This window comes from Amblyomma mixtum, chromosome 2 (genome assembly GCF_055824585.1).
Source record: "Amblyomma mixtum isolate Tamu chromosome 2, ASM5582458v1, whole genome shotgun sequence".
In the NCBI taxonomy this organism is placed as follows: domain Eukaryota; kingdom Metazoa; phylum Arthropoda; class Arachnida; order Ixodida; family Ixodidae; genus Amblyomma; species Amblyomma mixtum.
This window is the reverse complement of record NC_143013.1, coordinates 301623524-301630187: the sequence shown is the minus strand read 5'-3', so window position 1 is coordinate 301630187 and position 6664 is coordinate 301623524. Positions and strand designations below refer to the sequence as shown.

At 48.2% G+C, this 6664-nt stretch overlaps 2 pseudogenes; one reads left to right on the top strand and one right to left on the bottom strand.

Annotated features, from left to right (window-relative positions):
- Positions 1–551: 551 nt before the first annotated feature.
- Positions 552–1878, bottom strand: LOC149364700 (peptidyl-prolyl cis-trans isomerase NIMA-interacting 1 pseudogene; annotated as a pseudogene).
- A 3010-nt stretch (positions 1879–4888) lies between these two features.
- On the top strand, positions 4889–6563 carry LOC149364699 (uncharacterized; annotated as a pseudogene).
- The last annotated feature ends 101 nt before the right edge of the window (positions 6564–6664 follow it).

Sequence of the window (6664 nt, the reverse complement as noted above, 5' to 3'; positions counted from 1 at the left end):
CACGTCCTGTCACCGTCCCCTCCTCTTCGGCACATGACGACTGCTGTTCTCACGGGTCGCATTACGTAAAAAGCGCCAAGGCCAGGTACTCTGTCGCAGGTGAAGAAAAGATAAACGAACGAAAAGTGGCTGATGAACGCTCCTCTAGACTGTTGTGCGGCTGTCGGTATTCATGAGCCCTTCTAGATTACGGTACGCCTCTCCTGCAGCGTATTTCATGCTCACATTTACTCTTGACGACGGGATAGTGTGTGAATTTTCTCTCTTCCTCAGCATCCAGCACTCGTTTCGGTTGCATGGCAGCTGCATTGACTGCACCTTTCTACCCTGATCCGACTGCACACACATACGTATGATACGGTAAACGTAGAGACTACCCATGTCTTATCAGCCGAGGTCAAAGCTGGTCAAAGGCAACAAAATTAAGCAAGGGCCAGAAACGCTGCGCGCTTCCTTCTCCACTTCTCGTCGTTATCGTTGCCTTCACCACAGCAAGATTTGTTTTTTTTTTAAAGTTTCCACGCCTCGTGGTAGTAGTCGGACAACTTTATTCATCGGAAACTATGACGAAATTCCAGAATGGACGCTAGGCGGCTACGTAGCACAGCCTTTCAGCGACAACTTCGGCCCTGCCCGCCGCACGAAGTTGTACCTCTGAGTCCGAGCTGGACAACGCAGTCTGCCACTGCTCTCCTGAAGCCCCGTAGGTCTCTAGATAATGCAGCCAGCTCACCTGACCTTTGACATTTTTTTTCTTAGCTATCTCCTTGGCATCGTATGGTGCTTATGCTTATCTTGTCTCTGTTCAGGTCCTCTCCCTGCATTCTAACTATCACCGTGGAAGTTCCATCGGTTCCTTGCCCTTCCCTTTCCACGCTACTCGCCTCCTCAAATCTCGGATGTGATAAAACAACTTTATTCTGACACAACATTCAACGTTTAGAATATCCTCTAGTCTCGAATGTTGCCACACGAACACACGCGCGTCCGCTGGGTTTCATCGCATAAAGGCTATAACTATAAGATATTGGTCACAGCTAGCTGTCTCTAAACCGCAGCAAGCTGTCTCTAAATCCCAACCACAGGCTAAGCGGCTTTCGTGCATATTGCCTGACCGTTTATTCTTTGGTCTCTTCCCGAAAAATAACGAATGTAAATAAAAGAAAGCTAAAAAAACAAAAATATTTACAAAGCATGTGCGACCTAGCCTATTTCCTGTCGCATAAGCAAGCAGTGCCCTTTAAAGAACAGTAGTTTAGCAGCAGAACACAACACACTAATGGAGTGGCAAGCGTACAACTTTTACGCAGCCAAAAAACCCACAGGCCCGTGCGCAAAAGTGCCTTCCCTTCAGATGTACATGAGAAGTCCAGCCGAATCGGTCAGGCAGTTCGGAGTATAATGTGGACGCCAGATTCCGTGAACACTGGTTCGGACAGCTGACCCACTTGAAGCGCGAAGGCGGCGTCTTCGAAGGGCTTCTGCATAGCGCCGCGACCGAATATACCCAGGTCGCCCTTCTTCTTCGCCGAGCTGCAGTCGCTGAACTGGCGAGCAAGCTCGTCGAAGGTCGCTTTACCCGACACGACGCGTTCGCGGTAGGCCTCGATGAGGCCGACCGCCTCGTCTCGGCTCCGGGTGATGACTGCTTCGCGCCAAGAAGTGGGCCGACGGGAGTCCCGGTGCTTGACGAGCAGGTGCGAACACTGCACCACGCCCTCAGGCCGCTGTCCCAAGGGCGCAGCCTGCGCGGCTTGGGTTGGAACCTCCCACTGGCTTTCATTTGTCAGCAGGTTAACGTAGTACGGGTGGCCTGTAGATCGGCTCACTTGCATTTCCCAACCACTCGGCAAATGACCTGCCATCTTAATCATGCGGTGCTGCAAGGGGAGAAAACGAAGAGTAATCAAAACAGGAAACAAGAATTGTTGTTGTTGTCCTCTAGATAATGGCGCATACCCACTGCGGGGGATTGGCCAAGATACAGGCGGCAACTGATAGGTGTACAAAATGTTAAACAAGAAAATAATGGTGGGGAAAAATAAAATAATCATGATAATAATAGCAATTAGGAAATAAATGAAAGGATCTCAGATGTGTAATTGAAATAGGCTAAACAAATGCTGTGAGATCGGTGACTGAAATAGAGAACGGGGCTAAGTATTCCACGTTTCAGAAAGCTTTCATTCCAGAGAAATATTGATCAAGAGAAAGAGCAGAGCTTAAGACGGCAGCCGTTTAGTGTCTGTAAGGAAGTTTTGCATGGCGGAGAGCACATTCCAGTTGCTGTGCCCAAGGGAGGAAGCCCCAAGAGGCAGAGCAACCCCAGCTGACAGACTTAGACCAAGCTGTCGTAACGGAAGCTCCAGCAGGCGGCTCCGTAAAGAGGAGAAACGGCGGCAGGTCAACAAGAAATGATCTATCGTTTCGGGTTCTCCGCAGAACGGGCACAATGGGGAGACCGCCAGACCAGATCTATAAAGGTAGAAGTTTAAAAGAGGCACGCGACAACGTAGACGCGTGAAGGAAACCTCAAGCTTGCGTGATCGCCATCCTTTACTGCACCACGGGTAAAGGAGATGCCGGAATTCGGGAGAGGAGGTCAGAGCTGATGCTGCGAATTCTTTCAAGAGCAGATACCTGCGAAACCTGGCCGCGGTAATATATGCGCTGGGTGGAAGCACAGATACGACTGGGCCTTGAAGAGATGCCTTCGCCAGGGTATCAGCAACCTCATTCAAATGGATTCCTCTATGCCCAGGCACCCAGACCAACCGTAATGAACACACGTGTGGTGGAACCAAGCATTTGAGTAACCGAAGAGCCTGAGATGTTGTAGACGCGGTGAGAGAGGAACACAACGATAATGAATCTGTCATAATTATGACAGATGACAAGGAGCTGTGTAATTTGCTCAACGCTAAGACCACAGCTAGAAATTCGGCCAAATAAATAGGGGTGTAATCGGGAAGGCGGAGTGAGAATGACCAGTCAAGGGAGATGGAGAAAATGCCAACATCGGCACAGCGAATTAAAAACGAACGTTTGCTGTAATCATTTATATTTGTAAACAAACAGTCTTGTTTCTAAAACGCAGGAGTCCATGAACGATTTAGATACTTTGCACTCAGACGCAAACTTTATCACCCGAGGATTGCATTACTCAAGGTACTGTGGAAAGTAAGTGTATAAATATCTTTCTAATTAAGAAAGCAGTAAAATCTGTGGCAGCGTAAACAATTAGCGCAACCCGTTTCTCAAAAGTGCGAAATGGGAAGTATGTAATGTTCTACAAGGAAAGCCCACTTCCCTCAGCTGCGGGCGGGTGGTTCAGTGGTTCAGACATTTTTCTGGCCCCGACTGTGCCGGGGATCGTCTTTAGCGTTTAGCTTACCATAAGAAAAAAAAACTCGGCTCAGGCATTGCGTCAGTGAGGCAAAACGACGTTTGGGAGGCGGGCACGTGTGTGTTCCTTACGCCTTACCGCCTCGGTGATGTGGAACCATGCTGGGAACAGTGCTTTATTTTTTTGAACGTCGGTACTTCAAAGATGACACTTGAGGACCGTTAAAACTTTTTCTGGGTGTGTCATAAATTATCGCAGGCCCGTACTGGGTCGCAGGTTGCGAAACCTACAAAAAAATTCAGGGGGCACTTTGACTGTCTAAAGTGGGTAGAGGCGGAAGCGTTTTCCGCACCACCTTCGCTGTTTCTGTGGCACCGGTGGCGTCACATATAATTGACTACTAATTACTAAGTGATGACAAATCACTAATTAATTGTTAAATATTGATTAATGCCTGAATACTAATTAACTGCTAATTAATGACGCTTAAGCTTCGCCTTTAGGAGTGGAACGCGACAGCGCGTTGTAGCGCTGCCAGGGAGTCCACGGAACACCACCCGTTCAGCGCGATGCCTTGCCCTTTGAACGCAACGCTTTTTGAGGTAAGGAAATGGCGCAGTAATTCTCGGTCATCTCGCTGGACACCTGAACCGCACCGTAGAGGAAGGGAGGAAGTGAGAGTGAAAGAAGATAGATAAAGAGGAGCCGTAATGAAGAAAATGAAAATTGTATTTGAGGAAAGGAAATTACGCAGTAACTGTCTCACAAAATTCAGGGGGCACTTTTTTCACCTAAAGTGTGGTCACTGATGCCCCTAAGAGTGGAACGCGAAAGCGTCTTGCAACGCTGCCAAGGAGTCCATAGAACGTCATCGCCCATTCGGTTCTACGCCTCGCTCGTCAGTAATTTGGTTTTTGAGGAAAGGAAATGTATCTGTCTCTCATTTGTCGGTGGACACCTAAACCTCGCGGGAAGGGAATGGAGGAGGATGAGAGTGAGTGAAGACACCGTATTCACTAGACGCGCCTTTGTTCATTCCAAACCATCGAGCTGGCATGGCGGAGTGGATAGCATGCTCGTCTCTCACGCCGAAGACCGGGGTTCGATTCCTGAGCTCGACCAATTTCTTAATCGGTTTTATTTATTTATATGGCCTGACTAGTAAAGCTAATTAGGCTAATTGGGTAATTTATCAATTAACTAAGCTCAGTCCCACTTAATTGGAGCATCACTATACGATCCCTTCAATTGGTTGCATGGTTACTAGCCAAAGTACAATTGGCCCCGTTTGAAATTCGCGCACTGTGACGTCACGACCGTTTCCTCCAATTGAAAAGCGTGATATTTTCTGTCGACAACTGCTGCTTACAACGATGAGACATTAAAGGCTTCCGCCTTAAAAACATCCACTTTCAACCACGAACGCAGCGACGCCACAGGCCACATTTTAATACGATAGCATAAGAATTCCAATCCCGGAAAAAGCCCAGCGTGGTTAGTCCCAAAATTCGCTGATTGGTCAAGAGAGTTCTGATGGGACGGGTCACGTGACATTGCAAAGTACTGATATTTCAGGAGTGTGTGACGTCACGACTGTGACAGGCCCGAGCTGGCAGGTACGCTGGGAGCTAGGCAGTTGGCAGGTGACGTGGCCAATCGCTAATTCTTCGCCGGGGTGTGTGACGTCATGAGATCGCGTGGCATTGCCGAGTTTGCGTGTGAGCTGGTCACGCGACATGGCCTAGCGCGGGGGCTGGCTCGACTTGTCAGCTGGGCTTGGATGTGTGCACACGTGTCTAGTGAGCTGCGCATATAAGGCTGAAATGAAGCCAGAATCGACGACGCCTGTGTCTACCATAGTGGGAAAATCACGGCAACCTGAGTGGGCGACCACGGAAGTATGACGCTGAAGGTGGGCACAGGCGGCTGCACATACTCAGAGAATGCGTCTAGCAGCAATGACGAAGGAGGAGAAGCAGCAGGCCGAACAAGCTCCAATGCGATCGCATTCTCAAAACGTGATGTATTTAAGCGCCCTTTTAATTTTGTGCACTGTGAGATACAATAAAAGCTTTGAATGAAAGCAACCAAGAAACATTCTTCAACCGGCGAAATATATTACATTTTCTTTCAGATGAGGCTGTTTTTAGTCGAGTTTTGTTATTTTAATAATGGTGGGCTCGGTGGCTGTGCCACTATGCAGTCGCTTAACCCGTTCTGCCTCGCCATGCAGGTTAGTAAGCCATGTTGTCTTTACGCTAAGAAATCTAGTGAATACTTTTTGATACAGCTGCCGAGCCCGCAGTGCTGCCTTGCCATTGTCACTGAGTGTTCTGATGTCATTATTTCCTTGCTTTTGTTGTCCGGCGACATAGAGACTAACCCCGGCCCTGCCTCACTCGAAACTGTAGTTACGGAACTTAAAAAATTGTCCGCCGGTCAGTCGGCGTTAATCGCTGATGTTACAGACCTCAAAAAGCAGTTACTAAAAACAGACAACCTTATTTCTGATCTAAGCAGGCGCATCAGCGAGCTTGAAGGTCATTACCAGACTATACTGTCACTACGCACAGAGATAGAAGGCCTAAGCACTCACACCACCCAGGCAACTCGCCAGCTCTGTGATCTCGAGGATCGTATAGACGAAGCAGAAAACTAATCACGAAGAAACAACCTCATATTCTACAACATTCCGGACCCTGACCCATCTGAAACGTGGGCCGACTCTGAAAAGCTACTAATTCGCCATTGCTCCGAATTTTTGGACATCACCCTCGACCCCAAAACAATAGACCGCACTCACCGTCTTGGGCGCCACGAACCTGATCGCTGCCGTCCGTTAATTGCCAAATTCGCACTTTTCAAAAAGAAGGACGAAATTCTAGCTGATGGCCGCAAATTCAAGGACACTGACTACTCTGTCGGTGAAGATTTTTCACGCCGCGTTCGCAGTGTGCGCGAACACCTAGTTACTGTTGCCAAAAGCAAGACTAACCGTTTTTCTTTGCGATACAAAACCCTGTTCATCGGTTCCCGATTATATATCTTCGACGAACCATCGCAATCTGTAAAAGAGATACCATAGCAGTTGCTGCGCCGCCAGCTCCCAGCCGCTCATATACCTGCCACCCCCCAGCCTAATCTTTCCTTTTCGGTGATTTTCACAAACATACGTAGTTTTCTTCCGAAACACGAAATCATCTCCAATCGTGTGTGTTCATCTGCTAATAACTTGCTGATACTTCCTGAAACATGGCTCACCAATGGCGTCACCGATACTGAAGTTCTTGCTGACTTACTTAATTTTAACCTTTTTCG